Source organism: Uloborus diversus, chromosome 8 (assembly GCF_026930045.1).
Source record: "Uloborus diversus isolate 005 chromosome 8, Udiv.v.3.1, whole genome shotgun sequence".
NCBI lineage: Eukaryota > Metazoa > Arthropoda > Arachnida > Araneae > Uloboridae > Uloborus > Uloborus diversus.
This window is the reverse complement of record NC_072738.1, coordinates 122872427-122892682: the sequence shown is the minus strand read 5'-3', so window position 1 is coordinate 122892682 and position 20256 is coordinate 122872427.

The following is a 20256-nucleotide window of genomic DNA, read 5'->3' as shown; positions in this document are numbered from 1 at the left end:
AAATTTTGGAAACGACCCCATTATTGTTGATGTGATTTGTTTTTACTTTCACTCTGAAGTTTTAGTTTATGTACTTTAGTTTTGGGAGTGGCTGTTGAAGCGAAATTCGGAGTCCTGGAAAAACATAAAGAGCTGTGCAGACGATTTTTTTTCCTATTTTGATGATGAAATTATTTCTTTAAGTTGACTTATTATTGTTTTTTAAAGTATATTTATTCATTTTTGAAATTACTTTTTGGCAACAAGGGAAGGACATACTTTTTTTTTGTGATATAATGTATTTATTCAAATGTGCTTATTATTTTCCATTCCTTTTTTTCCCTTGGAAGCGTTTAAAGAGTTTTGTTTGTACTAGAAAAATTATATTAGCTCCTTTATTTAAAAGTTGCTGACTATATTATTTGCTCGTTCATTTATTTTTTACATATCTATTTCTTTGGATAAGCGAAGCATATTTTGCTTCTAGAAATCAGCTGAAATTGTTAAAAAGTTCTTTTTGACATAGTTTGCCGTCTCGGCTAATTTATAGAACATTGATTAGATACTAGAAAGTCGAAGTTAATATAGAGGAAAGTAGGCTCGTTTAGTTCTACCCGGAATTTCTTGTTACTTTCATTATTTAGATTGCAAATGGATTTGTTGCAAAATTTGTGTAGTAGGGTTGTTTTCCGCATTTTAGTTTTGCATTTAATAATGATTTTGTATTAAATTTGCCAAAGATGAGAACTAAATAAAATTTTTGGATTCTTTGTTGAAAGTGCTGTTTCTTAGCGGGCTGTTAGACGGTCGTAGTGGAAGAAAACGTAATTGTATAGTCAGTAATATAGTTGTTGAATGCTTAAAAATGCTATTATCAAAACGTCTCTCTAAAAAATCCCATGTTCTTACATGAGAATTATGACTTACTTAAAAATTGTTCAGGAAAATTTTTCAAAGTTACGATGTTATTTAAGTTTTTTGAGCAATCACGATTGCTTATTGTTCTCATTTGACTGTTTTTGATGTTCCGTGCCTTTTTCAGCTTGGACCAGAAGCCTCTGCAGCACCACCGCCCACCGTTTTCTGCAGGCGGCGCGGCGCGGCTGCTCCGGTCCTAAGCTATCCGCTTCTCCTGGTCGGAGGCGTCCATGTCCTACACACGCTCACACACACACGCCTATGTGCATACACACAGGTCTACGCACACACACAAGCCTACACACTTACACACACAGCTATGCACACGTAACCGCCTAGGAGGAGAGGCAGGCTTGGGGGGGGGGGACAGGAGCTGTTTCGAGAAACAATAACTCCAATGATTAAGGTCCTGTCTCAGTTCGTGATTGCGAAAAACATAATTTGAATTCAAAATTTCAGAATTCAAATTAATATTTTTAAATAATTTTTTTTTAAGTATTATTTTCATTTCTTTATTCATTATGAATATTTGTATCGTTTCAGTAGCATGTTACTTGAGAAAAAATGCAGTAATTTAGGTTTACTTTGAACCATGTGGGATAATATTTCACCACTTGATATTTTTTGCGCATTTCACTTTTAAAAAAGCTGCAGAAAGCCGTTTTGCTGTCAAGGTTTATCATCTGTGTTCCACATTATATTTTACAAAATAAATTGGCACCACTAAGCAGAAGTAATGGAATCATTCAATCATTTTGAAACTACTGTTTGGAACCTGTCTTGTGATGTTAACTAAAAATTGAGAGTTTTCAAATATTTAGAATTTTCGTTTTTTGACTCAAAGTTGCGCTACATTTATTAAAATAATTTATTTTACATATTTTGTCTCACAAGATTCAAAGGGACCCTAAGTGGCAGGATAACATTGAACCAGGTTAATAGTTTATTTTGAATGGTTTTTGTAATTGCTATTTCTTAATTTTGGAGAACTATGCATTCTTTGGGGAGTTTTTCTAGTTTCATATTAAGATAGGCTATAATACCGTTGAAATATGAATATGGTAGTTCTGGCGTTCCCAAAATGGGTACCGCAATTGACGAAGGGTTCGCTTAGAGTCGATGGAATCAATATATTTATTGTAAAAGACTGAAATTGGAAAATGTCGACATTCGCCGATGGTTCACCCGAAATGTTCGGTCTTTCGCCGATGTCTTTGGTATATGAATATTGATATTCATCGGCTATTGTCGACATTTACCAGATTTTGCGCTTTTGCAGTAATATATACACTAGGGTAGTTCAAAAATACATGTAAAAAAGTTTCTCCTAGATAATAGGACACCCCTCAATATTTTTAGACTAGTGGATAGTAGTATACTGTAAGAATTTTAGCTTCCTATTTCAACTGAAAGAGGGTGCTCAACCCAATCCCCCAAACTTAATCAGGATGGGGAGGGGAGTTAAAAAAATACATTGAACTGAAAAAACAATGCTGCATATTAAAATATACACAAGTAATATGCATTTTCATTGCAATAAAAAATTATTTACAAAAAAAAAAAAGAAAACCAGCTGGGAAATTTAATGTTTCTAAATTTGTAACATTATTTATGCTAAGGCCAATGTTAAACAAAGGGGTCATTGAGCATCCTCTTAGTAAGAAGCTAAAATTTTTACGGCATAATACTATTAGTAAGTGCAAAAAAAAAAAAAAAAAAAAAAAAAATAGGGCGTGTCCTGAACTCTAGCTAAAAAAAGTTTTTTTGAACCACCATAATACAGATGAACCAGAATGTCGAAAAAATAATTCTGATTCTCCAACGGGTGCCACGAATTGGAAAAGTTTGGGAACCCCTGTGGTAGTTGAAAATGTAGACACTATGGATCACCGTTACCCTGATTCACTTTACAAAAAAAAAATTCCACCATAAATAATATCTTTAATGATCCTACAACTGCTAATGATTTGTTTGAAAAGCACCACTTAAATTTTGCGCGGCCGCTTTTCTCTTGTGTGAAAAGCTAAGAAAAAAAATACATCAATGCAAATAATTCCCATTAGCTAAAGCAAACAAGTCACGGAATAGGCAACTGAAAAATATACCGGGGAAAGAAAACTGTCTATTGGCTCTTAAATCGAAAAAGTTGGCGAGAAAGGCTAAATCGCTAAAATCTCTCTCTCCTCGTTTTTTGTAACCCTCGCTTTGAGTCTCATGGCGGTTCGGCCCAATTTGCTCCGAATGAAGAGTTGACGCAAGTTTACGTCCGAGTCGAAACTTGTGGACGAGTTGAGATGAATGTGGCGGGGGGTACGACGACCATCAGCAGGGGCGATTGTGGGAGATCGTCGAGGAGGAAAAAAGAAAATCAGACTTTCACCGAACAAATCGCAGTAAGTGATGGTATTTTTTCTTGCGAAGTATTTATTCACAAATTTTTAATGATATTTTACTGACAAAGTTTTTGGTAGACTTTTGGTTAATGCTTCTTGACCAAATAAATTTCAATTAATAAATGATATTTTTTTTTCATTCATTTATTATCTAATATTATGTAGAGTGAAGCAACGCATGCCGTACGCAAGGAAATTCTTTATTCATTCCTTATGCAAGGCATGCGTTCCAAGATCCCACGCGTAAGTCGAAATTTCGCTTTGTGAAAAAAAAAGGTAACGTGTAAAACTATTTGATTAACATGCACTGCCATTTTAGACACTTGTAAAGACCCCTATAAACTGTCTAAAACATTCCTTGGCCATATCAATTGAAAACATTTTGGCGGGCTTTTGATTAATGCTTTTTGACCTAATAAATTTCAGTTGAAAAGTTAGATTTCTTTTTCATTCATTTATTTTTGTCCTTTCCAAGTTAAAAAACTAAATTTATACTGCTTTTTTTTTTTTCGAAAAAATAATTGTGCTATTCAGCATAAAATACTGCTTGTAAAAAGCTTGTACTCAAATGCTTGTAAGTTGCTGTATGAATCCTCGTTTATATAATAGCGAAACTCACTGATCGAGTAACGCTCTAACGTCACCAACACTGTAACCCACGCGATAGCATGCGAGACGGCATTATTTCATTGTTGCAGAACCAAAAATTCAATAATTTATTTATATTTGTTTTGTTTTTTTCTCTTTGGAAATGTTTGACATGCAGGGAAAGGCATTAATGTGACAAGGCTGAACTCGATCCGAGGACTGTTTTACTGGCAAGACTGATTTCAGGGGAATGAAGAAACGAAAAAATGGTCAACAATGAACGCTACCTACTGGAGTTTAGGGTTAATCCACTGGAGTTAGGGTTACAATTTCAAGTATCAAAATATCAAAAAACAGACAATTGCTTACTTTAAATGTTGAAGCATTTTTCACCCGTCAGACCTTGACGGGCGATTTTCTAGTTAGTTAATATTTTTGCTCCATTAATATAGCAATAGCTAAAAAAATGTAGGTTTTGAAAGTTAAAGTTCCAACTTAAGCAGGAAACATACTTCATTTGTTGAGAAGTAATACTTTAAACTGTTGAAAAAAAATATGCGTAGGACCACACGCATCCCACGAAAAATTATCTACTTTCTCCTGCATGTGACGGTTCATATATTTCTTTAAAAAGTATTAATTTTAAAAGGTAATGAAGATTTTTTTTTTTTTTGTAAAGAAATCATTCCTTCGTTTGTAATTTGTTAAGCAATGGAATTTTGTTCATTACCATTTTGGAGTTTTGTTTTTAATGAACTATATGAGGCGTTACGGGCGGTACAAAATGACCGTTTTCCGTGGAATGGCTCCGAAGCATATTTCATGCATTAGAAATCCAACGAAAATATGCATCAAAAATTTAGTCAGACTGGATTTTAAATGAAATTGTAGTATCGTGGAAATTGGGGAAAAATCAATTAAAATTTTTAAAATATTACACTTGAATCCTTTGTTTGTTTTTTAAATACAAAATGTAAAACATTTAAAATGTTTAAAATTGAAATGGTACGCATTTCTTCTTTTCCTGCCGACTTCCTGATCATCCTCAGAAAATTTTGCTTTTTGTTTTAAAGGAAATTAATTTCTATTACGGCTGTTACTGGTTTCATGTAGGGGAATGTGGGGCGAAGTGAAATAGTTAAAGTAACTTACTTTTTTCAAAATGAACAAATTGTAAAATTGTTTTGAAAATGGGGTCATTTCCAAAATTTTAAAAGTATTTTTTTCTGAAAGAGCATGCTTAAAAACATAGGATCTAACCATTTTTAAATAATTTGTTTATGTATAATATTTTTAAAAAATTAATTAAATCGTTACGCTTTCATTGTTTACATTTCTTGCGGATGACATCACAAATGATGAAATGCCATTCTGTGTTGCCATTCACAGAGCAAAATATTTAATTCGCATCTTTACTCACGTGTATTGGCAACGATATGGTTGATAGCAAGAGTAGAGCGCAATTTTAATTCGCTTCTTGATTATCATAACGTGGAAACACGGAACAAAGATGCGCCAAAGAGCATCATTTGTGACGTCATCAAGACCACGCCGTGTTTGCAGAATCGGACATTTTAAAAAAATTAATTTAAAAATGACTGTTGTGAAAGTGAAACTATTTTCTCGGTCCATGTTATTATTTTTGCTTATTCTATCAATTTCAGTGACTAAAAGTAGTACTTTTGACTGAAGGAAACAACCCCATTAGGGTACATAAATAACGAACAATATCTTTTACAGTAAAACTTGCATTGAAACATAATTTTTTATTTTTGGCAGTAAGTTTGTACACCAAAAAAAAGGTGGAAAATTTTCACCTTTTTTCTCCTTAAGGCAAAGTTAAAAAAAAAAATTGTTCTCTAGTAAAATGTTTTCTGTTCCATCATTGAAGATATGTTTATCAAATAAATATGTAAATAAAAGAATGAATGAATAAATGAAAAGTAAATGAAAGAATAAACGGAAAAATAAATAAATGAGTGAACAAAATAGTGAATGATTAAGAAAATAAGTGAATGAATGAATAAATAGGAAAGTTATTGAATGAAGGAATGTGAATGAACTAATTAACAAATGAATACATAAGTGATTTGATAAAAGACGGAATAAGTAAATGAATTGAACTATCTCACTTCGCCGCACATGGACTTGCCTAATTGTACAAAGGATTCACAATACAAATAAGCTTAATATTAAGCAAATAAATAATGTGCTGAATATTAGTAGGTCTCAATTAATGTTTCAAATGTTTATGACAAGAACTTTATCATTTAATAACGGCAAAAATACTTTTTTACTTACACCAAAATATTACAATATGGGTATCAATTTTTCAAAATTGCTTGTATTATCACATTTTTTTATTTTTAGAGGTAATTTTTTCTGTACCAGAAACTATTTGTGTTACTACATAGTTAAAATCTTACTAGATAGGTGACACTAAAAGCAGAGTAAATATTTCACCATTTTACTTTGCCCCGCTATTTCATTTTGCCATACATTGTCCTACTACACTTCACTGAAATGAGTTTTAATGTCCATTTCACACCGTGATAAAAAGAAAACCACTAGCTATATCTCTGAATAAGTATATACATATAAAATAGAGAAACGCAGTTAAGACGAGAAATTACTAAACTACTGTCCTGTGTGCATCAGTAGAAGGATGTGATTTATGTTCAAAAATAATTGAGTTCAGGGATTATTACGTAATCATCAAATGAAAATTATGTTTAGTTTTCAAAATAGCAACAATTCTTCAGACCTTCCTTAAAAATAAATGAATCTAAAAATGGCGTTTTTCGAAGATGTAATATTAATGATACTGACAACTAAACTAACGAATATTTAAAAACCCATAGCTTAAAACTGAGGGATTTAAAATATAGTCTTTGCAAAAATGTAAACATTAGGGCAAATTTACACTGCAGAAAAAGAAAACGTACGGGGAAATTTATAAACGCTACAGATTTTACTTAAATTGCTTTTCACGCTACTTTTGCTCTCTTCTAAATGATTGAAATAGTAATAGTTATTAATTTTCATTGCAGTACTTTGAAATATATTAAATTTCATTTTGTTGATTAACATCACATTGTTGATAACAGTTTCAAAAATGAATATTGTTTTTATTTTTGAATGGGAAGTAAAAGCTTTTGCCAAGCCTTCAACTTTCGCTTTGGTTATTGATTTTACTCTATTTTTTTAAATTCATTTTTAGTATTTATTTATTTTTTAATTTTTATTTATTTATTTATTATTTAATTTTTATTTATTTTTTATTACTCATTTATTGCTATGTATTTTTTTATATTTTATTATTATTTATCAATTTATATTTTGTAATCGAAATTTTATTCAACCTGCGGATTTTATTTGGTCAATAAGGTGGACGTTATTAAGTTAAAGAAAGTTTTTGTGTCGCACTATAAAACTTACTATTTTAGAAACTAAAAAAAACTTTAATGTAAAAAGAAACAAGAATGAATTATTTTAAGTGTGTAAGTCATTCTACAGAAATTTGAAAGAAAAACAAAAGAATTTCTACTAGCTTAATTTCTGCTTATTTTTTCTACTAGCAACAAAACAAAACACATTGGGCCAGTTGGTTAGTCAACGTTTATAATTCGACGACGCTACTAAAAAAGCAGTATATTCCTATGTAGAAAAATGCCTATAGACCCACTTCTGTGTCAGCTCTTGTAGTTTAAATTAGATCATCAAGCTCTGATGAAATGAAAAGTGTTTGCCGCGAAATATATCCTTCCCAATAAGTAATGTAAAAAAGGTGTACAATTTGAATCGCATATTTATATCCATTCTTGCAAAATAAATACAATAGAGATCGGTTTTCTTTTAATTTTGATATTTTTCATTTTTTATTTCGACATTTATAAGCAGAAATAGTTCCTTCCAATAATGCGCTGCGTATTGAAAGGTAGGAAATATTTTCAGCAGAATTGATAAGAAAATTTCGTAATCTGTTTTATCAATTTCCTTTTAACTGTTATTCTCAATTGCATCATTATGATTTTAAACCGTAACTCATACAGTTCCAGAATGAAATAAGCCATTTACATTGACCAAAACACACTTTTCAATGCAAGTGTACATGAGTTGTGCTGCAATGCTTCTTTTCCTTTCTTTTCGTGGTTTTTTTTTTTTTTTTTTTTTTTTTTTTTAAATTTTTATTTACTTATTTATTTTTAATGAACAAGGAAAAAAAATAAAAATTATATTTAGCGAAGAAGAATTTTTTCAAATAATACGATAATAATGTGCTCAAAAAAAAAAGATACTAAGCGCCTTTTTTGTTCTCTTTGTATGCTAAAAATAACTTAATAAATTCTTACTGGAATTTCACAGCATTTAATAGTGATAGAAAGCATCAATCGCCCTTTGCATAGTAGTCGTTGTTTTGAAACGGAAAAAGTCGACAAACTATGATCCCCGCCTTCAAAAAGACAACAGATGTCTTTTCATCTTACGAGGGAATGATATTTTCATAAAATCTTTTGCAGTAATAAAACGGTTCCTTGTTGTTCCGAAACACGTATCCCTGGTTGCATCGATCGTTGATTTTTAACTTGAACATTAAGTTGAAATTCTTTAAATTATTATTTTATTTTGAAACACACGTATCGTGTCAAACTTGCACTGGATTCCGAAAAATGACCATTTTGAGCTTCCTTTGTGTTGTAGTAAGTACTATAAAATATCATATGATTTTTTAGGACTAATAACTTTGAAATTTTGTCGAAGAAAGCTCTTGAAGCTTCAGATTTGCTTTTAATTGCAGTTTTATGTATACAGCAAACTTCAGCTTAAAAAAACTTATGGAGAGAACTGTAAAAAAAGGAACACAAATTTGTTTACGATGGACAATGTCTTGACACTTTAGCATGAGGTGAGAACTTATTTAATTTGTGCACCGCTGAACACCCTCCATACGAAAGCTATATCTACGTTCGTGATAGTATTTCAGAAGCAGAAAAGTGAATAACAACAACATAAAATTTATTTTCAAATGTTCCCGATTAATAAATAAACCACGTAAAAATGTATGTAATGGGGTCGTTTCCAAAATTTTAAAAGTATTTTTTTCTGAAAGAGCATGCTTAAAAACATAGGATTTGACCATTTTTTAAATAATTTGTTTAAGTTTAATATTTAAAAAAACTACTTAAATCGGCGCGCTTTCATTGTTTATGCTTCTGTCCGATGACATCACAAATGATGAAATGCCATTCAGAGTTGCCATTCACAGTGTAAAATATTTAATTCGCATCTTTACTCACGTGTATTGGCAACGATATGGTTGATAGCAAGCGTAGAGCGCAATTTTATTTCGCTTCTTGATTATCATAATGTGGAAACGCAATAGAAAGATGTGCCAAAGAGCATCATTTATGACGTCATCAAGACCGCGCCTTGTTTGAAAAATCGGTCGTTTTAAAAAATTAATTAAAAAATAACTGTTGGAAAAATGAAAGTATTTTCTGGGTCCATGTTTTTTTTTTTTTTTTTTTTTTTTTTTTTTTTTTTTTTTTTTGCATATTCTATCAATTTCAGTGACAAAAAGTACTACTTTTGACTGAAGGAAACAACCCCATTGCTGCTTGGAGAGCCGATTAGATTAAAGCAGACAGAAGTTAAAATTTTGAACGTACAACATGGGAAATTTTAATTTTGATACAACAACTGCTTTAATAATTAAAAAAAAAACACACACACATATTTCGAAACAGTGGTAATCAACGCGAACTACGCAAATAGCCTTTTGTATTGCTGACAGATGGTTCGGGGTTTAAAAGAGCCCCTTTTTCAACGCAACGAAGTGTGAGCTTTGGGATGTAAACAAAAAAAGCAGCTTTTCCCGGATGACTTTACCCCAATACTAAATGTTTATGTGTCATAGGTTTGAGCTCTGAAGATTGGTAGATATCAGTTTTTCGAAACGTCTTTAAGGTTTTTATTTGATATGCTTGAAATCTAGTGGCCTTTTTTTTCTAACTTGTAAATGCTTAATGCATTGTTCTGATAAATCGTTTACTTTTTATTGGTGAAGCGTTTTGTCTTTTAAAGTGACAATATTTTTAAAATACTGTAAGCAAATGATAGTAAAAATCTTAAAATGAACTTATGCAGCAGTTAATTATGGCAAGTTTTTTTTTTTGTATAAAATTTTTCCTACAAATTTTTGCAGGTCTGCGTGTCAAATGATGTTTAGGAACGCTGTATTTGAATTTTAAACTATTCTTTGAGTTATGATTTTGCATTTTGTTGAAGTGAGGATGATATCAGCAAATGGAGCTCCATATGTCTTGCATTTGAAAATATTTATTTTTAACGAAGCTCTGTTCTCTGATTATTGCTTTAAGCTAGTTTGCAAAAATTTCTCGGGGCAAAAAGAAAAATTTATTCAAGGAACTTTTTAAAAAACTTCTCATCACTAGCTAGTCGTTGATGCAGAATCTTTGCCAAAATGTAAACAGAGAGCACCCCACGCTTTTATTTTTGTATTAAAGTTTTTTTTTTTTTTTGGTAAATTATTTTATTGCTATTATTCTACACTCATTCAAAAATTAAGTTATACATACTTAGTTATGGGACACTCTCTCGCTACTGAACATACTGAACATTCAAAGTTTATTTTTTACTTTTTAGTTCATATTGCTACATAAGCTTTTTTTTTTTTTCCAAACTATTACTTTATCCATTTCACCAAATCACTTTCAATACGTTCACTTTCTCAAGTGTCGTTTTTTTTTTCTTATCTTTAATCTGCTTCGAATTTAAAAAAAAAAAGAGAAAGCAATCAGGATGATATGCGTTAACAGATTGAGGCATTATCGGCTCAGAATTTTCATTAACAGCCGTCATGAAGCAATTTTTTCCACCCCGAAACAAAAGAGTATCTGCTGACGAGCTAGTTGATTACTTGTTCTACGTTTTTTTTTCCTTTCAGTTTTTTACTTCACCATTTTATTTTTTACGTAATTTATTACAGCATTATTTCAATAAATAGTTTAAAAAAAAAAATGTTGTTGACAAAAGCACGACTGCGGCAGTTAAATTGAATTACAATCTTATTCATGGGGAAGTGACAGAGGATTTCGATAGGATTTCGATAGAACTAAATATTATCTCCAAGGGCGCCCATATAGGGGGGCAAGAGGGGGATCAAGCCCCCCCCCCTTAGAAATTAGAACTTCCTTAATTTTAGTGCTTTTTTCTTTGCAAAAATGTGTAAAAATTTATTTTCCAGCCATTAATAAATAAATTATTAAAAATGTTAAATTTTAATATCTCTAATCTGTACTAAATTCAGTATCCATGGGGAAATTATTCTGCTAAACCATGGGGAAAATTTTTGAGCCCCCTCCCTTAAAATTTTGCATATGGTCGCTCTAGATTATCTGACACAGGATTTGTACTACTGACTTGTATCAAATGACTTGTACTACTCAATATCTTGATGATATCAAACAGCCTCGACCTTGTTTCACATCTTTTAGTACTTTCTGTCGTAATCGGATTTCAGTTTTTTAAACTTTTTTACGCCTGTTTTCACAAAAAGAACCGATTGGTATTTCTCAAATAAGATAATTTACGTACTTTTCAAAAACTCTTCATTCTTTGCGGAATTAGGGAATTAAAAACACTAAGACGTAAAATCAAAAATTAAAAATTAAAAAAATTGAAAAATTGAAAATTTATTATTTTGGCGATGAATGATGAAAGGTGTGAAGAAGTATGAGGAGAAAACTTCTGAGCTTTAATTTGCTTACTTTTTGACTTCTGGTTTCTTGTCTTAACTCTTAGTAATCGATTTCGTTTTAAATTTCAATTTCGATATTCGCTGACTTTTTTCTTCAATTATTACAGTTATTTTGTCTCTTAAATACTCATCACCTCCTATCGCCCCTCACGAATTTATCGTCCTCTTAAGGAACCGAATCACTCCCAGGCTGGAACCCACTGCTGTGACAGGTGCGGATTGAGCATAATGTGTTCACAGAAACTGCATTCTGAGCACTAATTTTATTTCAGCCTTGCAAATCTTGCCAACATGGAATGACAATGCCCAAAACTAGACGATTGTGCCAAAATCTGCATCATTGAGTACGCTTTAAATAATTTTGCTCAAAAAATGCAAGAATGTCATGCAATAAATTGGTAGAATAGTGATTTGGTAGAATAGTGAATTGATAGAATCCAGCACTTTTTAATGTATTTGAAGTTTTTGCGTTTGACCAGGCTTTGCTGAAATTTTAAGCGTCGATTATATGAAATTCATCCCGACTTTTCTATGTCATAAATGGTTTTATGGGCAGCTGCGACGCCCTCATTATATTTTTATGTTATAGTAAGTTAACAAGAAGAAAACCATTTATTCCATCCGAAATAAATTGATTTCACTCTCATTAGTTTAAAACGTCTTACACGAGATTCGTGTAATTTTCCCATTTGCAACTGAAAATATTGCATGCCACGTTTAAAAATGCATACTTCCTTCCTTCCTTCCGTCTGTTTTTAAAACTTTTAAAAACAAATAACCAACCTCTCATATACACTCACTGCCAAAAGTTAAGCACGGAGAGGAAAGTTTGAATTTCCGGAAGCCAAGCCAAATTGGAGAGGCTGCAATTCGCTGCAGATGAAGATAGAAGTATGCAAATAAGTTAGGTAACTGCTAATCATGGTTTCGTGTAGAGAAATATCTATAAAAGGCAGTCGTATAAGAAGGCAGCATTGTGAAGGGTTACAGGAGTTGCTTGTAAGTGCTGATAAAAGGTGTTTAGAAATTTCGTACGATTTGTTTTCAAGACATACGGTGTTTGTATGGCTTGCAGAAGACGAATGGAAGATTCAGGGCAATGCCGTGCTCTCGGGCACATTGAAGCAGGACAATAAATCACAAGTGTTGCTCTTTTGCTTAGCACTCCGTCATTTCACGATCATGGAAACAATTTCTAATGAGTTAAACAGTTGTCTGAAGACATGTGACCGGTCGCCCAAGGGTTTCGAACCACGTGGAAGATCGATATATTGTTGTTGTAGCGAAATAGAACCGAAGAGTGGCCTCCACACATGCTACATCTATGGTTGCAGCTGCAGCTGCCATTAGTAAGACGAGATCTGCCACTACTATGCGCCGAAGGCTACACATGAATGGGCCCGTGTACCACGAGTTTGTGCTCCTCTCTCCGTCCCCTCCAGAGGGGCCCGATTAAAGTGATGCCGCCAACATGTCAATTGGACTATGTCCGATTGGGGCAATGTTACGTTCACAAATGAGTCAAAATTTGCTCTGCAACTCCATGACAAGCTTGTAATAAGGTCTGGAGAGAACAGTGGCGAATCCAGGATTTTGTTCTGGGGGCGACTGAGGTCATTAAAACTATATGTCTCCTTGACATCATCTTTCATCGATGTAAACTATCGCGTTTTCGAAACACTGGATCTTCATCAACTGTTTATCTAAGGGTGTTATTTGAAATTTTCTGAGTCACGCTTGAAATCATTTAAAATTTAGTATTCAAAGGTAAAATTTTAAAATTTAAAAGTCAGTGCATATTTTTTTTTAAATTGTGCATTTTAAATTCCATTGCTGAGCAATTTAAAGGCGAAATCTTCAATTTTTAAAAAGGAGGGGAAAAAATTGTGCATGGCAGTTGCAGGTGGTGTAAACAAAATAGAAGAAATAATAAAACATGCAAAATCTTAACTTACGTAATAGTTAAAAACAGCAAGAAAGGAGAAAAAAATGCAAGAATTGATACTAAATGTAACAATAAAAGAAGGAGGGAAAGAAAAACAAGTAACTGAGGTCCTCACTGCTTTTCTCCCTTCCTTCTTTTAGAGAGTAAAAAAAATGAATTTTTGGAACAGGGAACAGTGAAGCAAAATTTCCGAAATTCGAAAGGAAATTTCGAAAACTAACATCCCTGTTACTACACTGTAACAAATTTCGGAAACGTTTCTGGATATATCGGAAACGTCTCCGAAATAGTAAGAATCCTTCATCCAATAGCGAACTCCTCATTATTTAGAAAGCTTTTTGTTATTTCAAGAAATCTAGAAGCGGAAGTGAGGCGCGATGCTTCGAAACGTATTTTATTCCAACACTGGCGCCAGTGAGTCGAAAATAATAAGAGCTTATTTTTTCCTTATCTATGGTTGCTAAAAGTCAGCAACTGTTTAGCATTGGATTGCTTGTTATTTCATGTCTAGAGAGTACTAAATTGTGTCGAAACTAATTTTACGCCTTTGCATTTTGGGCTGCCCTTGATTTTTTAGACGATGTACGCAGCTATTAAGTTAGTTAATAACGATTTGCTTCTTTACAATTTCCGGTGCGACCATGATTACATATATATTGTGTGTTCAAGCGTGAATAGTTTCAACACCCGTTTTTATACTTAATGAAACAAAACCCTTTGGATTACTTATCCAGTTGTAATGGAGGTACTTAAATTTTCTTCCGCTCACTTGTAAGTATTAATGAATATTTTAAAACATGTTGTTATATACATTTATATTTTTGTTGATTTGCATTTGATGAGGCTCCAATTGTAACTGTTTTTGGGTTTATCGAATTAATTTAAAGTTATCCTACATACCTATGTGCGCAGTGTACTATTTGTTGTAACCAATTGAAACTGATTAATTACGCAAAAGAAATAAGATTTATATTTGAAAAGCAATCACAGAAAAGTTATTTCGAAATACTTGGATATACATACATTGGTTCAAAAAAAATCAATTGTTTAATTCATTAAAAATATGGTAATGCAAATGTTTTCTAGTATTGTAATATGCTTCACAAAAAATGTGCCAGTATTATTTATCTTTTTTTATTATAATTTATTCATTTATTTAAAAATATTTATACCATTAGAAAATTTCCCAGTTATCTATTAGTAAGCAACATAGTTATGCAATTAATTCATGTGCTTATTCATTTTGTTAAATGTGGTTGACAATAAAAAATTCCTTGACATTAGTTGTTCGGTAAATAACATTTCCTTCGTGGGTATACTAGTTTTAATATAGGACAGTCAGGAGGAATGAGTCAGAGGCAAAAATGGAACAGCTGCATTTACAAGCCGAAATAAAAAGAAATATTATTTCATGTCATTGTTTTAAAAGTGATCCTTTTTTAAATACTATGTTATTAATATACAATGTACATATGGGGAGAAGACGAGGGGCGTTCACCACGCAGACAGCCATTGACATTTTCAGGGATTGCTTTTTTTTTTAAGAGGGGTGGCGCTTTATAGCATTTTATGGGTTCACCATCACTCTTATGGTGTGGGGGGGGGGAATCTCGTATATATGAAATGGAGTAATCATGCAATAGAATTCAATGTTTTAAAACATAAAATATGTAATGCATTTTGCGCACATTGTAAAAATAAAATCAGTAACCTATTTTGATTAAGTATTTATATTTGTGATGAACTGGAAAAGGGCAAGAACAGAAGAATCACCCCGAATGGTTCCAACAGGAGGACTTGGTGTCATATTTAAATTCACTAATTTCTCTGTTGGCACTTTTCGGTACACTTTGTTCGTCAGAGAAATAGACTTGACGCGAAGGGAAGGTAAGTTCTGTCAAATATTATCCGAAAATAAAAGCTACCAAGTTTGATACAAGATATGTTTTTAAGTTCTGCATTAAAAATACAATATGTTGATAATTTTGTCTTGAAAATATTGAGAGAAAAACTGAAGTTTAAGATTGTTTAACAAACAATCCCACTTTTGAGAAAATACCCCCCTCCCCTCCCCTGACGATTTTGTGAATAGGAATGAAACTACTATATTATTTCATAAATTTTTAAAAATTTATAACTGCATATGTTATGCTGTTAACCATGCTATTTGTCATTAGAAATTCAGAAAAAAAAAAACACGAATGATTCTAAAATTGTTTGTTTCATTGCTGTTAGATATGAAAGAACTGAAACTGATATGGTATGCAATACTATAGTCAAGAATTATATTTTAGAAAAAATCACGGAAAAAGGATTCTGAAATTCTCGTAAACGTTTTTGAAAATTGTTTGGAGAGTTCCGAAATACTCGCAAACGTTTTCGAAACTTTCATGAACCACAGCTGCACAGAATACTCAGAAACATTTCTGGAAATTACGGAAAGAGGATTCCGAAATACTCAGAAACGTTTCTGAAAATTACAGAAAGAGTATTCCAAAATACTCAGAAATATTGAAAGAGGATTCCGAAATACCCAGACACGTTTCTGGACATTACAGAAAGAGAATTCCGAAATACTCAGAAACGTTTTTGAAAATTTCATGAACCGCAGCTGCACGATATACTCAGAAACTTTTCCGGATTTTTTTTACAGTGTATGATAAAGATAGAATAGATGAAGGAAACCAAATTATTTTTATTATAAATATTAAACTTACATTAAGATAAGTTAATAGATTTTTAAAAAAATGGCTTAAAAAAATTTTTAGTTCTGGTCTGGGAGCGGCTGCTGCCTCATAGCCGCCCCCCTGAATTCGCCACTGGAGAAAACAAGACACATGTAATCAGCCCCAAAACATCACCGAACGTCACGCATTCCGAGGTGGAGGTATCATGGTCTGAGCAGAGATTTCGTTGGTGTATCGTACCGACCAGCACATCTACAGACGGGGTTCTGTGGCGATTGTACGGTATCGGGATGAAGTCCTAGGCCCTACTAGGAAACGAAAGCAAGACGCACTGCTACATGTACGCTGCAGCAGTGCGTCTTGCTTTCGTTTTATATAGATGATATTGCGCATTACAGTAGAGCTGCCATCGTTAACGACTACCTAGGGAGTGAGAGTATTGCGCGCATGGACTGACCGGCGTACTCTCCCGACTTTAAATCCCTTGAAAATGTCTGGGATGCCCTAGGTCGTGCTATGTGTACACGCTTCCCAACCGCAGCTACTCTTACAAAGTTGGAAACTGTTCTACAGGAGGAATGGCGATTACTCGACTCTATGGTGGTTGATGACCTCAAAAAAAGCAGGGTTGCACGCTCTAAAGTTTGCATGCAGATGAGGAGTGCTCAAATACCCTATTAATGTCAGTTTTCGTTGTTTGTTTGAATTTAAACAATATTTTGTATTTGATTCCAATGTGACGTTCTCTTATAATTTTCCTGTAATATAACTTTCCTGTCATATTTCTTGTCAATCAACGCAATACTTATCCATTTTTTCGCATTTTGCCTCTTCGTGTTTAATTTTTAGCAGTGAGTGTACTTTTAATTTGTTTTGGGATAGCACAAAGCACCCTTTTAGATATCTGTTGTCCGTACATCTTAAAGTGGGCTCCAAATCACTTGGATATGATTCCGATCTAAATACAAATACAGTTCCTTTCTAGATAGTCTTACAAATACAGTGTCTTCAATGCTGAAAAATATTTTACTACGGAGAAGTGATTAAAATATAAATGCTAATGACGTAGTTTAATAATGTAGGTTAATTATGCGACGAAGAAAAAAAATAGTTAAACACTCTTATTACTATCGGAGCACGATCGTGATAACTCATTGGTAAAAAAAGGATATTTGTATTTCCAATAAGCATTACGAACACTGGACAGAAATATTTAAAGTTATTGAAAAGATTGTACAACATAACAACATAAAATGTTTATTACTATTACATAAATACAAATAGCAACAGGATTACAATTACTGATTTTGTAAATTATAATGAATTATTATCGATTGGCAATGAAACTATAGTAATTATTATAGCATGTAAACAACAAATTTTATTGACTTTCCACTGATAAAAAAACATATTTTCCAATTATGCCTAAACGTATTCACCTAATGTTTGGACATTCCATTAATTTTTCCGAATAACACACATCACCTCTTTTTTAAATGCAAGCGCAGTTTGGTTTGGGGCTCAATCGAATTCTGGCGAACTTCCAGACAGTTCTTTTGTATGGTTGTCCGAAGGAGAAGCATGAGTTTTCTTACACAATAAAAGAAATTCGAAAGAGTGCCATCGAATACTCGATCCAATCACTGTCTCGAAAGTAAAAAACGAGACATTCGAAGCGGTTGTTCTTTATAAAAGATGCAAAAATGTTCCTTAAGGATAGTTGAAGGATTGAAAGTTCAATGAAAAACGATGAAAAGATTGATTACCCCATGTACCAAAATGCAATGCAAAAAAAATTGATATGTGATTATCAAACTTTTTCATCTTTTTCGTGTTTTTAAAGAAAAAAATTTTTGCTAGGGAGAATTAGGTTTAAAATTAAAATTCCAATGCATCAGTGGTGCACACAAAGGTAGGATCCAGAGGGTCCCCCCCCCAATAGCTCTTGCGTTTATTTTTACTTTATTTATTTTATTTTATTTTATTTATTTATTTATTTTAACTATTTTTTATGTATTTATTTGTACGTAAAATATTTCCAAACAAAGGGAATAACAATTTCAGGTCTAATAAGTGAAAAATAAAATCCTTATGTAAAAATATTTTTTTTAAGAAGTGTGCACTTTTCCTATAATGAATTACGCAAGCGAGAGATCTTTCACGACTTCGAAAAGACTAAAAACATTCTAAAGAAGTACTATAAACGTCTAAATTGTCTCCAACTGCTGGGTTGAAGAAACGTCACCATCACACATTGGGAAAGTTATAAATAAAATCGAAAGAAGGAAAAAAATGGAAAACTAGAAAAAAAAATCTTTTGTTTTCTGGTTGGTTTTGTTGTCTTGCGCCATCTAGACTGGCATTTTAGGATGTGTTGCTTCACTTTTCCAACTGTACCGGAATTTGGTGTGAAGTCCGACTTCCACACTACACACATGCCATATTTATAGAGTAGGCAGAAATTCAAAGCATAACAACACATTCACACAAAGAAAGGACTAGGAGTTTAATAATTAAATAATTTGCTATAGAAATCACATATGTATCTGACTTTTTAAGAAAATATTGATTCTCGTTCGCCTCAGATAAAAACTTTAACTTCGTTTTCGACTCAATGACGTGGTGAATCAGGTGTTCCAGTCACCAGTTTCGACCAGTCACGTCCACGTGACTGGTCGAAAACGACAGGAAAAGTAGTTTGACATTGCTTTCTTTTTATCATTTTTCAATGAAAATAATTGAACAGCACAGGGATAAAAATTCGAAATATCAGTTTTTTCCAGTGTTCGAGATAATCACGTTTGAAAGTTCGAAACCCCAGCCATTCTTCATTGCACAGTAATCATTTGGGTGATTTTCCACCTTGATCCTTCTTCTTTCTTACTTGTTTGAATGGAGCAATGAATTCTATCCTACAAACAATCAGGGTTGTCACATTCAACTCAACTCGAGCTAAAAAAAAAAAAAGATATTTTGCTTATCTTTCGTGCTCTCTTCAGTTTTTACGAGCGGTATACAAAGTATTTCTTTCCATGGAATGTGCCCAAATAGACAGAGAATAAAATTTTCGTAGATGCTATTTCCACCGCGTGACTGGTCGAAAACGACAGAAGTTTGACCGGTACGAGGATCATCCTAAATGACATAAGAACAGCTTTAAAAATCCTCGCAGTTTATGTTTTTCAATGCACTTCATACTATGCTTTCATAACGATGAAATGGAACCAAAAGACATTGAATAAGAGAGGAACGAAATTTGTTAACTCTTGATGAGCTTAAAACTGCTTTGTAACCTTTAAACATAATATTCCGCTACCAATTTAAGAAGTCATGTTCCAATACTAAAAACATAAACATTAAAGTGTAAAATACATCAACTAAAATCAATACAGAATGAAACTACAGTCGCTTAAAGATCAAATAATTTAGTTTTTAAAAGAATAACTTTAAACCTATAAATAATATTAGCTTGGCATAAAATCTTTGCAGAAAAAGCTCTTCAGCTTTATCGAAACTCATGGTTGACTAACTCATATCTGAATTTAAAGCATCTTGCTGTGCATAAAGAATGGGTTCCAAAGAAAGGGTCATTTTTCTCGGAAAACAGAATGTAAAATTTCTAGTGGGAAAACAATTGCTGTTTATTGATAATTTTTTTAAGCTCTTGCGATAAATAGTCTTTTACTTGAGCAAGATTATGCTTATGAGTCATTCCATGTCACAACTGACCTAATTTTTCATATCGTCCCCACTTGACCATCTCCAATTTCGATGAAATTTTATAGAGGTGTAGAGATGCTTTTGAAACTAACCTATACAAATTTTCAGCTTCCTAGACCTAAATTCTGAGGATCTAGGATCTCCGAAAAATGTGATCCAAAATGACGGATCAGCCTTTTGTGCCAAATTGCCATATTTAGACTAAGTTTACAGAACATTTCATTACACTGGAAGCCTCAAATTTTA